Source organism: Sciurus vulgaris (genome assembly GCF_902686455.1).
Source record: "Sciurus vulgaris genome assembly, chromosome: 4".
NCBI classification, from domain to species: Eukaryota; Metazoa; Chordata; class Mammalia; order Rodentia; family Sciuridae; genus Sciurus; species Sciurus vulgaris.
Window position 1 is genome coordinate 135,645,739 of NC_136464.1, and position 14,741 is coordinate 135,660,479.

The following is a 14,741-nucleotide window of genomic DNA, read 5'->3' on the forward strand; positions in this document are numbered from 1 at the left end:
TATATTTAGAAGATGCAAAAAAACTCCACGAGAAAGCTTCTAGAACTCATAAAGGAATTCAGCAAAGAAGCAGGATATAAAATAAACACTCATAAATCAGTTGTGTTCCTATAGACCAGTGAAAAATTAATTGAAGGAGAAATCAGAAAAACTATTCCATTCACAATAGCCTCAAAAAGAAAAAGGAGAAATTTGGGAATCAATCTAACAAAAGAGCTGAAAGACCTCTACAGTGTAAGCTATAGAACAGTAAAGAAAGAATTGAGAAAGACCTTAGAAGATGAAAACAGGCAGAGGGTGAAACTAAGCTAGAAGAATAATATATCTAAAGGAAGATCTAATTAAACTTAAATAGAAATAAATTAAAATAATAGGAAATAAAAAAACCATCTCTCAATAACACTGAATGTTAATGGACTCAATCATCAATCAAAAGACATAAACTGGAAGATTGGATTAAAAAATAAGAATCAATAAGAGAAAAACAGAAACAAGACAGGGATATCCATTTTCATCACTTCTGTTCAACATAGTTCTCAAATCTCTAGCCAGAGCAATTAGACAAAAGAATGAAATAAAAGGAATATGAATAAGAAAAGAAAAACCAAAACTAGCTCTGTTTGCTGATGACATGATCCTAAATTTAGAATTTCCAAAAAACTCCATCAGAATACTTTTAGAACTCAAATGAATTCAGAAAGTAGCAGAAATACAAAATAACACTCCAAATCAATTGTATTCCTATACTCCAATGACAAATCAATTGAGAGAGAAATTAGGAAAAAGATTCCATTCACAGTAGCCTCAAAAATAAAATAAAAAAATAAATAACTGGGAAACAATCTAATGAATGAGGTGAAAAGATCTCTACAATGAAAATTATAGAATGTTAAGAAAGAAATTGAAGAAACCTTGGAAGATGGAAAGATCTTCCATGTTCTTGGATAGGCAGAGTTAATATTGTAAAAATGACCATATAACCAAAGCACTATACAAATTTAATGCCAATTTCTATTAAATTTCAATGACAATCTCATAGAAATAGAAAAAGCAGTCATGAAATTCATTTGGAAAAATGAGAGGCCCAAGAATAGACAAAGCAATCCTTAATGAGACAAGTGACACAGGAGACATCACAATACTAGACTTTACACTACAGAGATGTAGTTTAAAAAACAAACAAGCAAACAACAAACAGCATGGAATATGACCATAAAAACAGACATGAAGACCAAGGGAACAGATTAAAATAAACAGAGTCATACCCACATAAATACAGTTAACTCTTCCTAGACAAAAGTACCATAACATACATTGGAGAAAAGATAGCCTCTTCACCAAATGGTGCTGGGAAAAACTGGAAATCCATATGTAGTAGAATGAAATTGAACCTCTATCTCTCAGCCGGCACAAAACTCAACTCAAAGTGGAATCAAGGACTTAGGCATTGGATAAGAGACTCTGCATCTAATAAAAGAAAAAGTTGACCCAAAATTCTATGATGTCAGCTTAGGAAACAATTCCCAAACGAGACTCTTAAAGCACTAGAAATAAAATCAAGAATCAATAAATGGGATGATATCCAACTAAAAGTCTTCTTTACAGCAAAGGAAAATAATAAGAAGTGTGAAGAGAGAACCTAAAGAATGGAAAAAAAATATCTTTACCCTTGCACTTCAGATAGAGCATTGTTCTCCAGATATACAAAGAAATCAAAAACTTAACACCAAATAACAAATAGCCCCAATCAATAAATGGACTAAGGAACTGAACAGGCACTTCGCATAAGAAGAAATATTAATGGTCAAAAAATTTATGAAAAAAGTGTCCAACATCTCTAGCAATTAGAGAAATTCAAAGTAAATCTACACTGAGATTCCATCTCACTCCAGTCAGAATGGCAATTATCAAGAATACAGACAACATAAATGTTGACAAGGATGTGGGGAAAGAAGTTCATTCATACATTACTGGTGGGACTGGATATTGGTGCAGTCACTCTGTAAAGCAGTAAGGAGATTCCTTAGAAAATTTGGAATGGAACCACCATTTGACCCCATTATCCTACTCCTTGGTTTATACCCAAAAGGTTTAAAATCAGCATATTACAGTTGATGCAGACACATCAATGTTTATAACAGATCAGCATACAATAGCCCAAGCTATGGAAGCAACCTAGATACCCTACAACAGATAAATCTATAAAGAAAATGTGTAATATATACACAATGAAATATTACTCAGTCATAAAGAAGAAATAAATTATTGCATTTTGCCAGTAAATGAATGGAACTGGAGAATATAATGCTAAGTGTAATAAGCCAGTCTCTAAAAAACAAAGGCAGAATGTTCTCTCTAATATGTGCATGCTAACTCAGAACAAGGGAAGGGAAGATTAGAAGATCATTAGACTAGACAAAGGGGTATAAAGGGAATTGAGGTGGGATTCCCAGTAATAAGAAAGTCAGTAGAATGAATTGGACATCTTCCTATCCTCATATATGAATACACTCACTGTAACTCCACATCATGTTCTATGGCCACAACCTACATGGTCATAAATTCAGCTAACCAAATGGTACGGAGGGCATGAAGAAAAGACAAATGGACACACAAATAGGGAAAAAGCTGATTCTGGGTGGTTCACTAACAACCCTGATAGGGAAGCAGTGACCATGAACAAGTTCAGCATATTTATTATATAGGTTTAACCATCAATAGGACTTATTGTGAGAAAGTTTCTTCAAGGTAAACAGAACCAGTTGAGAGTATAATCTGCCCAATTAAAATGATCAGCTTGCACCCATAATTCTCTACCCTGGGTCAGTTGGTGTTTGAACCACGGTTAAGAACTGATAAATCCATGAAATTCCCTTTGAACAGGGAGTCACCACAGCAGCCACGCGGTCCTAGATCAACACCTTTGTGCTGAGAGTTCCCAGTAGGGACTGGGAACACTGGACAGCTTAAGGACCACCGTTCATTCACTGGTCCTAACAAATAATCACAATAATGGAAACCTAATTAGAACAAGTTATACTTATTTATGTATTCATAACATTTCAAAAATATTCTCTATTGTTACGTAAAAAGATCCAAATAAATAAGAAAGTAATAATAAAAGAGCATCACACATTTCTTTGTGAGTCATACTAAATGTAAATGCTTTATTTAGTATTGCATTTCTGCAGTACTTACAAACTCACAAATTTTAGGATGCAAACACATAAAAAAGATATAAATTTTTACCTTTTTTATACTTGTATATTGTAATTTAGTGTGAATATTCAATAATATTTAATACACTCAATGCTGTGCAATCATTGCCATAGTTGATTTCCAAGATTATGCCCATCATAATTATGAGTCATCAAAATCCTGAACATGGTACCTATTTTTATTTATAAATGTTGTCTTTAATTTCTTCCTGCAATGTTGTTAGATTTTTGTTTTACCTGCTTGGCTAGATTAAAATATAGTTATTTGAGTTGTTCAGATGGTGCTGTTCAGAGGGTGCTATAAATTCAATTGTTTTCTTTGTTCCTTTTATTTTCCACACTATTCATTGGTATAGGGTACAACAGTGATTTTGGAGATTAATGTACCCTGAAAATGTGCCGAATTCATTTAGTGGCTCTAGGACCTTTTTTTTTTTTTAATTATTGTAAACAATGGGATACATGTTGTTTCTCTATTTGTACATGGAGTAAAGGCATACCATTTGTGTAATCATAAATTTACATAGGGTAATGTGTTTGATTCATTCTGTTATTTTTTCCCTTCCCCCCAACTCCTCCCACCCCTCCTTTCCCTCTATACAGTCCTTCCTTCCTCCATTCTTGCCCACCTCCCTAACCCTAACCCTAAACCTAACACTAACCCCTCCCACCCCCCATTATGTGTCATCATCTGCTTATCAGAGAGATCATTCGACCTTTGTTTTTTTGTTTTTTTTTTTGAGATTGGCTTATCTCACTTAGCATGATATTTTCCAATTTCATCCATTTACCTGTAAATGCTATAATTTTATCATTCTTTATGGCTGAGTAATATTCCATTGTATACATATACCTATACCACAGTTTCTTTATCCATTCATCAATTGAAGGGCATCTAGGTTGGTTCCATGATTTGGCTATTGTGAATTGAACAGCTATGAACATTGATGTGGCTGTATCTCTGTAATATGCTGACTTTAAGTCCTTTGGGTATAGGCCAAGGAGTGGGATAGCTGGGTCAAATGGTGGTTCCATTCCAAGTTTTCTAAGGAATCTCCACACTGCTTTCCAGAGTGGCTGCACTAATTTGCAGCCACACCAGCAACGTATGAGTGTACCCTTTCTCCCCACTCCTTGCCAACACCTATTGTTGTTTGTATTTTGATAATCGCCATTCTAATTGGGGTGAGATGGAATCTTAGGGTGGTTTTGATTTGCCATTTCTCTTATTACTAGAGGTGTGGGACATGTTTTTCATATGTTTGTTGATTCCTTGTAGATCTTCTTCTGTGAAGTGTCTGTTCATTTCCTTAGCCCATTTGTTGATTGGATTATTTGTATTCTTGGTGTAGAGTTGTTTTGTGTGTCTTTATAGATTCTGGAGATTAGTGCTTTATCTGAAGTATGATTGGCAAAGATTTTCTCCCACTCTGTAGGCTCTCTCTTCACATTACTGATAGTTTCCTTTGCTGAGAGTAAGCTTTTTAGTATTGAATCTATACCAGTGGTTGATTCTAGCTTTTATTTCTTGTGCTATGGGAAATCCTGTTAAGGAAGTCTGGTCCTAAGCCGACATGTTGAAGATCTGGACCTACTTTTTCTTCTATAATCTGCATAGTCTCTGGTCTGATTCTGAGGCCCTTAATCCATTTCGAGTTGAGTTTAGTGCACGGTGAGAGATAGGGTTTAGTTTCATTCTGTTGCATATGGATTTCCAATTCTCCCAGCACCATTTGTTGAAGAGATATCTTTTCCTCCATTGCATATTTTTGGCACCTTCGTCTAGTATGAGAAAATTGTATTTATTTGGGTTTGTGTCCGTGTCCTCTATTCTGTACCAATTGATCTACCTGTCTATTTTGGTGCCAATACCATGCCGCTTTTGTTACTATTGTTTTGTAGTATAGTTGAAGTTCTGGTATTGCTATACCCACTGCTTCATTTTTCCTGTGAAGGATTGTTTTAGTTATTCTGGGTTTCTTATTCTTCCAGATGAATTTCATGATTGCTTGCTCTATTTCTGTAAGGTACACCATTGGGATTTTAATTGGAATTGCATTGAATCTGTATAGCACTTTAGGTAGTATGGCCATTTTGACAATATTAATTCTGCCTATCCGAGAATATGGGAGATCTTTGCACCTTCTAAGGTTTTCTTTAATTTCTTTCTTTAGTGTTCTGTAGTTCTCATTGTAGAGATCTTTCACTTCTTTTGTGAGATTGATTCCCAAGTATTTTATCTTTTTTCGATGCTATTGTGAATGGGGTAGTTTTCCTAATTTTTCTTTCCAAAGATTCATCACTTATGTATAAAAATGCATTAGATTTATGAGCATTGATCTATATCCTACTCCTTTACTGAATTCACTTATGAGTTCTAAAAGTTTTCTGGTGGAATTTCCTGGTTCCTCTAAGTATATAATCATATCATCAGCAAATAGTGATAGTTTGAGTTCTTCTTTTCCTATTTGTATCCTTTTAATTTCTTTGGTCTGTCTAATTGCTCTGGCTAGAGTTTCAAGAACGATGTTGAATATTAGTGAATGAAAGGGGGCATCCCTGCCTTGTTCCAGTTTTTAGGGGGAATGCTTTCAGTTTTATACCATTTCGAATGATATTAGCCATGGGCTTAGCATAGATAGCCTTTATAATGTTAAGGAATGTTCCCACTATTCCTATTTTTTCTAGTGTTTTGAGCATGAAGGGGTGCTGTATTTTATCAAATGCTTTTCTGCATCTATTGAAATAATCATGAGATTCTTGACTTTAAGTCTGTTGATATGGTGAATGACATTTATTGATTTCCCAATGTTGAACCACCTTGCATCCCTGGGATGAAACCCACTTGATCATGGTGCACTATCTTTTTAATATGTTTTTGTACGCAATTTGCTAAATTTTGTTGAGAATTTTTACGTCGATGTTCATTAAGGATATGGATCTGAAATTTTCTTTCTTCGATGTGTCTCTGTCTGGTTTAGGTATCAGGGTAATATTGGCTTCATAGAATGAGTTTGGGAGGGTTCTCTCCATTTCTATTTCATGGAATACTTTGAGAAGTATTGGAATGAGCTCTTCTTTAAAGGTTTTGTAGAGCTCGGCTGAGAACCCATCTGGTCCTGGACTTTTCTTTGTTGGTAGGCTTTTGATGACTTCTATTTCATTACTTGAAATTGGTCTATTTAAATTGTGTATGTCCTCCTTGTTCAGTTTAGGCAATTCATATATCTCTAGAAACCTGTTGATGTCTTTGAAATTTTCTATTTTTTTGGAAGTAGAGATTTTCAAAATACCTTCTAATTATGTTTTGTATTTCAATCATGTCTGTTGTGATATTTCCTTGTTCATTTCAAATTTTAGTAATTTGGGTATTCTCTCTTCTTTGTTAGTGTGGCTAAGGGTTTATCAATTTTGTTTACATTTTCAAAGAACCAACTACTTATTTTGTCAATTTTTTGAATTATTTCTTTTGTTTCAATTTCATTGATTTCACCTCTGAGTTTAACATTTCCTGTCTTCTACTACTTTTGGTGCTGGTATGTTCTCCTTTTTCTAGGGCTTTGAGTTGTAGTTTTTGGTCATTTATTTGTTGATTTTTTTCTTCTTTTATTGAATGAACTCCATGAAATAAATTATCCTCTACGTACTGCTTTCATATGTCCCAGAGATTTTGATATGATGTTTCTTTGTTCTCATTTACCTCTAAGAATTTTTTAATTTCCTTCCTGATGTCTTCTGTTATCCATTCATCATATAATAGTGTATTATTTAATCTCCAGGGTTGGAGTAGTTTCTGTTTTTTTCTCTCTCATTTATTTCTAATTTCAATCCATTATGATCTGATAGAGTACAAGGTAGTATCTCTATCTTCTTGTATTTGCTAACAGTAACTTTGTGGCATAAGACATGGTCTATTTTAGAGGAAGGATCCATGTGCTGCTGGAGAAGATAGTGTATTCACTCTTCGTTGGATGGTATATTCTATAAATGTCCATTAAGTCTAAATTATTGATTATGTTATTGAGATCTATGATTTCTTTGTTTGATTTTTGTTTGGAAGCTCTGTCCAGTGGTGAGAGAGGTGTGTTAAAATCACCTAGTATTATTGTGTTGTGGTCTATTTGATTTCTTTAATTGAGAAGGATTTGTTGACATACATGGATGAGCCACTGGAGCGTAGATATTTATGATTGTTATGTCTTGCTGATTTATGCTTCCCTTAAGCAGTATGAAATGTCCTTCTTTATCCCTTCTGACTAACTTTGGCTTGAAGTCCACATCATCTGAAATGAGGATGGGTACCCCAAGTTTTTTTGCTGAGTCCGTAGCATGGTATGTTTTTCCCCATCCTTTCACCTTTAGTCTGTGGGTATCTTTTTCTATGAGATGGAGTCTCTTGCAGGCAACATGTTGTTGGATCTTTTCAATCTTCCAGTCGATGTCTTTTGATTGATGAATTCAGGCCATTAACATTCAGGGTTATTATTGAGATATGATTTGTATTCCCGGTCATTTGGCTCATTTTTTTCTTTGACATGACTTAGTTTCTCCTTTATTTGTCAATTCCTTTAGGATAGTTTCCTCCCTTTGCATCATTTTTTAAAATCTCTTCCTCATGGAATATTTTGCTGAGAATGTTCTGTAATGCAGGCTTTCTTTTTGTAATTCGTTTAGCTTTTGTTTATCATGGAAGGATTTTATTTCATCGTCAATTTGAAGGTAGTTTTGCTGGGTATAAGATTCTTGGTTGGCGTCCATTTTCTTTCAGGGCTTGAAAAATGATGTTCCAGGCCCTTCTAGCTTTTAGGGTCTGGATTGCAACATCTGCTCATATCCATATTGTTTTCCCCCTGAATATAATTTGGTTCTTTTCTCTCACAGCCTTTAAAATTCTGTCTTTATTTTGTATGTTAGGTATTTTCATTATAATGTGCCTTGGTTTGGGTCTGTTGAAATATTTTGTATTTGGAGTCCTATTAGCCTCTTGTACTTGATTTTTCATTTCATTCTTCAGATTTTTGAAATTTTCTGATATTATTTCATTGAATAGATTGTTCATTCCTTTGGTTTGTTTCTCTAAGCCTTCCTCAATCCCAATAATTCTTAAATTTGGTCTTTTCATGATATCCCATAATTCTTGTAGATTCTTCATGATTTCTTACCATCTTCTCTGTTTGTTCAACTTTGTTTTCAAGATTAAATATTTTGTCTTCAATATCTGAGGTTCTGTCTTCCAGGTGTTCTATTCTATTGGTTATGCTTTCTATGGAGTTCTTAATTTGGTTTATTGTTTCCTTCAACTCAAGGATTTCTGTTCAGTTTTTTTTTTCAATATCTTTAACTCTTTATTGAAATGATCTCTTGCTTCCTGTATTTGCTCTTTTAACTGTTGATTGGTGCAATCATTCAATGCCTGCCTTTGCTCTTTCATCTCCTCCTTCAATGCCTGCATTTGCTCTTTCATCTCATCATTTGCCTCCCTGATAATTTTAATTATGTACATTCTGAACTCCCTTTCTGTCATTTTTTCTGCCATGTTGTTATTGGATTTTATTAATGTAATATCTAGATTTGTTTGGGGCATTTTCTTCCCTTGTTTTCTCATATTGTTCAAGTATCAGTGGACCTCTGAGATATTGCAGATTTCCTCTCTTGACTTATAGTGTCCCTTAAGATTTCTAGTATATCCTCTCTTAGCCTTCAGTAGCCTGAAGTCTTGGAGGAAGTTGATAGTGCAGTGCTCCACAAGGGAGCTGCCTCTCTAGGGGTGGTGGCCTTCAAGTGGGGTATATTCCCTGCTAGTGGGCAGAGGTGCCTCCACTTGTTGACCAATGGTCATCCAAAGTGGAACTAGGCTGCAGGCCTAGTTTTACAGTCCTGGTTTTACAGTCCTTTTGGGAAAACCTCACCCGGCAGGGAAGATTCACCCAGTGGGGAGTTCTCGCTGGTCAGTTCCCCTCCTAGAGGTTCCTCTCAATCCACAACTACCACCTGGGCTGGGCTGCCTTCCTCTGCAAAGTTCCCAGGGGCCCAGACCTACCTCCTGGGCCTGGGAGCCTCGCCCTGCGCAGAATAGTCTCCTTAGGCTGCCCCTCCTCAGACAAGCTGCCCGCAGTTCTGCAACCTTCACTCCGCCCCTCAGCTTATCTCTGTGTGGCTCTTCCACCAAGAAGCTGCCTAGGTCCTGGGACCATGCTCTACACCTAATCTCCTGGAAGTGACCTGCCGCACGCCTCCTCCTCCATGAAGCTGCCCAGTGTTCCATGCAGTTGCTCCAAGTCCAAGCTACCCGCCAAGTGCCTCCCCCTCCAGGCAGCCGCCTGGATTTTTGGTGCTGTGTCTCTGAGTCCAAGCAACCTGCTGCACTGCTCCTCCTCCTCCGGGCAGCCGCCTGGAGTTCCAGTGCGGTTGCTCCGTGTCCAAGCAACTCACTGTGTACCTCCTCCTCCTGGCAGCTGCCCAGAGCCTCAGTGCAGTTGCTCTGAGTCCAAGCAACCCGCCTCATGCCTCCTCCTCTGGGCAGCCCCCCGGAGCTCCAGTGCAGTGGCTACAAGTAGCAACCCACTGTGCTCCTCCTCCTCTGGGCAGCCGCCCAAAGCCCCGGTGGGTTGCTCCAAGTCTAAGTGTTGTGCTGAGCGGCCTCCTCTACAATGCTCCCAGTTTTCCGAGTTCACTGCTCCAGCGGGGGGAGGGGTGTCTCGTTGGGCAACTCTACTTCACAAAGTTCCCTGTGTTCCGGGACTACTGCCTCATCCAGGACACCTCCCCAACAAGAGAGACTCACCTGGCAGATTTGAGTTGGTCCCAAGTCTCTCAATATCTCCTCTGCTTGAATCCTGAGTCCTGGAGCAACATGAAATGCAGCCAACCTCTAGTCCGCCATCTTGAAACCCCCTCTAGGAACTTTTTATGTAGACTATTTAGTTCTCCTATAGGATTATGATATCTGTGAATTAAAATTGTTTTCTTTATTTCTTTCTAGTGTGAATGCCTTCTAATTCTTTTTATTGTCTAATTACTTTAAATAGAACTTTTGGTACATTGTTAAATATTATTAGTGGAACAGAGATTCATTGACTTGTTCCTGCTCAGGCAGGTGAGCTTTCAATCTTTCATAATTGATCACAATACCGGCTGTGAGCTTTTCATAAATGCTAGCTAGCATGTTGATAATTGTCATTTTGACTAGACCAGGGTCTATCCCTATTTGATTTGCCTTTCTCTGAAGATTAGTGTTGTTGAGCATATTTTTTATATACATGTTGCCCATTTTTATGTCATTTTAAAATATTTTTATTGATGAATTATAATTACTATAATTGTACATAATAGTATGATTAATTGTGATATAGTCATACCTGAACACAACATAATTTCATCCACCTCATTCCACTTTACCTTTACCTTTCCCTGCCTTCCACTTCTCCTTTACCTTATTTTCCATCCTGTGCTCTATTGGTCTCCTTTCTGTTTTCACGAGACTCCCTTCAAATACAAATGCCATTCTTCACAAAACAAAAAAAAAGGCAAAAATTAATGTTAAAAACAAAAGACCCAGAATAGCCAAAGCAATCCTGAGCAATAAGAACAATGTTAAAGGAATTACGATGCTCAATTTTAAATTATACTACAGAACTATAGTAACAAGGAAAACATTATATTGACTTAAAAAAAGACATGAAGATCACAATGCAAGACACAGAGAAAAACCTACACAAATATACTCATCTGATCCTTGACAAAGGCAGCAAAAACATACATTGGAGAAAAGACAGCCTGGGAAAATTGGTCATATGTAAGTAAAAGAATGAAATTAGATACCTATCTCTCATCTGCACAAAAACCAACTCAACGTTCTATGCATTAGACCATAAAATCTGCAACTGCTAGAAGAAAACACAAGATTAACATTCCAACATACAGGCACAGGCAATAACTTCCTCAAAAAGAGCCCTAAATGTCAGAATAAAAAAGAATTAATAAATGGGAAGAATTCAAATAAAAACACTCCTGCACAGCAAAGGGAAAAATTGACGGGCTGAAGAAAGGCTATAGAAGGTGTGAAAATCTTTGCCAGCTTCTCTTCTGACAGAAGATTAATATCCAGAATACACTAAGAACTTTAAAAAATAATGCCAAAAAAGAAAACAAAACAAAAAACCCTAACTAATAGTAGATTCCATGGTAATTGCACTAAACTTCCTGAGTGTTTTTTTACAAATTAGCTTAAATTCCCATCATCTTCAATAGCACCTTTCCTCACTATGCATTTTACTATCATGAATAACATTTTTATAGATCATGTATCTTTTAAAGTAAATTTGGATCTATTTCATCTGTCCTAAATCAGATAGGAAACACAATGTAGAGTTCCAAACAAAAATATGGTACAACTTACATATTTACCTATATAGTTACTTTTACCATTTGTTCTCCTTTTGTTTTGTTCAAGCTCTTTCCTTTCAGCCTGAAAGATTTGCCATCAGTGTGTGGCAAGTGTACTAATGATTAACTTTCCCACTGATTTTATGTGTCTGAAATGGTTTAATTTCTTTATTGTTTTTCAGTGAGAAAATTTTCCGGGTATTGCATCCTTGTTTGATTTTTTTTTTTCTTCAAGCATAGTATTGTATTTCAAAATTTATTTATTTAATTATTAATTTATGGTACTGAGGATAATCCTCTGAAATATGGAGGAATAACAAAGAACCAATGAATGCCTCTAATGAACACTAAATATAATACTCCATTATCAAAAAGCTGTTCTCAGGAAGGCCTAAATTAAGGTTATGAAAACCTAAGCTTCTTACTCTGCTGATATACACAAAAGTGAAAAAGAGAGGTCATTATTGTCAGATAAATTTTCTTCTGAACATTAGGGAGAAAAAAATGCACCTAAAATTAAAACAAAAAAATTAAAAAAATGAAATAAAAAGATAGGACTACATTGAAAAGCCTATAATATATGGAAAAGAACCTGCTTAAAAAATCTTACTTTACAAAGGAAATAAAAATTTAAAAATACCATAAACATTTAGATTAAAACAAAGGAAAATAATTGATGAGTGAATACCCTATAGTAATAGATTTTCCTGTATTTAAGAAACTTTCATCCTAAGAAAATAGTGGAGGAAATTCAAAAGGACTGTCTTTTTACAAAAATACAATAAAGAAATTGATCTGACATAAACAGCTAGTGTAAACTAATTTTATTATATTGCTTTTTGGCTTCACTGTTCTCAGTGAAGTGTATTTTCTGTGAGCTAGATACATTTCAGAAAATTCTCAGAATTTTTTATCAGTTTTAAAAATCTGAATAATGACTTCATTATGCTTGCTATAGCTAGAAAAAATACTAAATCTAATTTACTTGAATTTAAGAAAATAGAATAGAATAATCATGCAAATTAAACAAAAAGAATATTTTTTCAAATATTATGAAGGTTCAGAAGTTTGTTCCTTCTAGAGTATTTTTCTCTCTGAAATTTGATTTTCATTTAACTAATTGCTGCTCATTATTCAAACTCAAGTTTTTCTAAGAAAGCTTTTTAAACTTTCTGTTTTTACATAAAAGTTCTTCTCTTTTTCCTATATACATTTTGAACATAAATAAATATTAGTCAAATGAAAGAGACTTAGAAAATCATTGTGGCCACCTGGTTTAGAAACAGCATGATTATAACATTAAATTGAATAAGCTAATAACCGTAATGGGAAACATGATACAATTCTACTTATTCTGGGTCATGGAAAACAGAATGATCAGTAGGTTTGGATCAATGCACCTCTAAATAGTTGATCAGTTTTATCCAGGTGTTAGATTATTCCAATAGCAAATACATTAAGAAAAATTCATTTTATGAAGATGTTACAAACTAGCCAGATGTTCAAGTTTAAAGTGGAATTCTCTTTGTACTATTTCTTATTTAAGCTGCACATTTGAAATAATACTTTATTTTTACATTAATACTCTCGATTCTCAACTTGCAAAGTTATTTGTCATGCATTTAATCTTTTTGGTATCCATATGAAGGAGTACATGTCTTACAATACACAGCTTATGGAGAAGAACAGTTTCCTGACTTAGAAACTGTACTTAGAAACTTAGAAACTTAGATAAGAACACTTATACTAAAAGTTTAATTTGGCCTCCAACTCCTTTATCTGTGTTTAGTAGAATTTGTCATAGTATTTAAAGCACATAATCAGAAGATTTTATTGCATTGTAGGACAAATAGAGTTAAATTTTATTCATCACTTTGATTCTGTTTAATATGTGAAATCCTTTTGTGCTTGAAAATAATAAAAACATTTTAATATAATAGGTCATTTGAACTTATTTACATGAATACATTAAAAGAAAGATAATTATTTTATATAATATTTATGGAAATCTCTCCTGTAGAAAGCAATTTTAAAGATATTTTAATAAAAACCTATATTTATTGTTTTCCAAAAACATAAAATTTAGAATTTCTTGACATCAGCAAAACAGCAGTGCACTTTAAGAAACTTACCATAATCCAGATAGTTTAGATAGTTAAATGAAAATAAAAATTAAATAAGATAATTGGAAAATTTTAAACACAAATTTATAACTCAATTTTAGATAATTTGAGATTTTGAATCTATGTGGAATAGCTTCCCTGTGTGTCTCAAAATGCTTTACAAGAAAATATTTTAAGAAGAGAAAAAGATGAGTTCAGATTACTTGTGTGGATGGAAGATACATCAGAGGAAATACAAACTTTACATTTATATTTGAGAATTTTCTGTGGATTATTTTTCCTTTTTTTTAATTTTTGGTACTGAGGATTGAACCCAGGAGTGCTTAATCCCTGAGCCACATTCCCAGTCCTTTTTATATTTTATTTAGAGACAGGGTTTCACTGAGTTCCTAAGTGCCTCACTGCTAAATGCCTTGTTAAATTGCTGAGCTGGCTTTAAACCCGCAATCCTCCTTCCTAAACTTCCCCAGCCACTGGGATTGCAGACATGTCCCACCGTGCCAGGACTAATTTTCCTTTTATTTAAATTGTATCTATTAGTAGCTCAGGAAATTTGCTACAAATGAAAATTAAAGTGTTATGAAAACACATACTCTATATTCAATTCTTGAAACACTGGAGGATAATATATATTCTACATGATTGTCACTTGCTGAATGAGTACACTACCATAAGTAAACCTGTGAAAAGTGTGTCACATTATTATGTTCTGTATATCAAAAGTACAGTTTTCCATAATTGCGACAAAGTAGCCCGGAAAATCAACTTATAAGGAAGATGAATTCATTGTGGCTCATGGCTTTAGAGATGGTAGTACATGGTCTTGTGGCCCTGTTGCCTCCGGAATTATGGTAAGGTAGTTCATTACAGCAGAGAAAAAAGTGCATCTCATTGTGGTGAGAAAGAGGAAGGACCAGAGATTTAATATTCCTTTCAAGGGAGACCACAAATGTCCTCATTTTTTCCATTGAACCCAAACTCGCAAAGATTCCTACTATTTCTCAACAGGATGGCA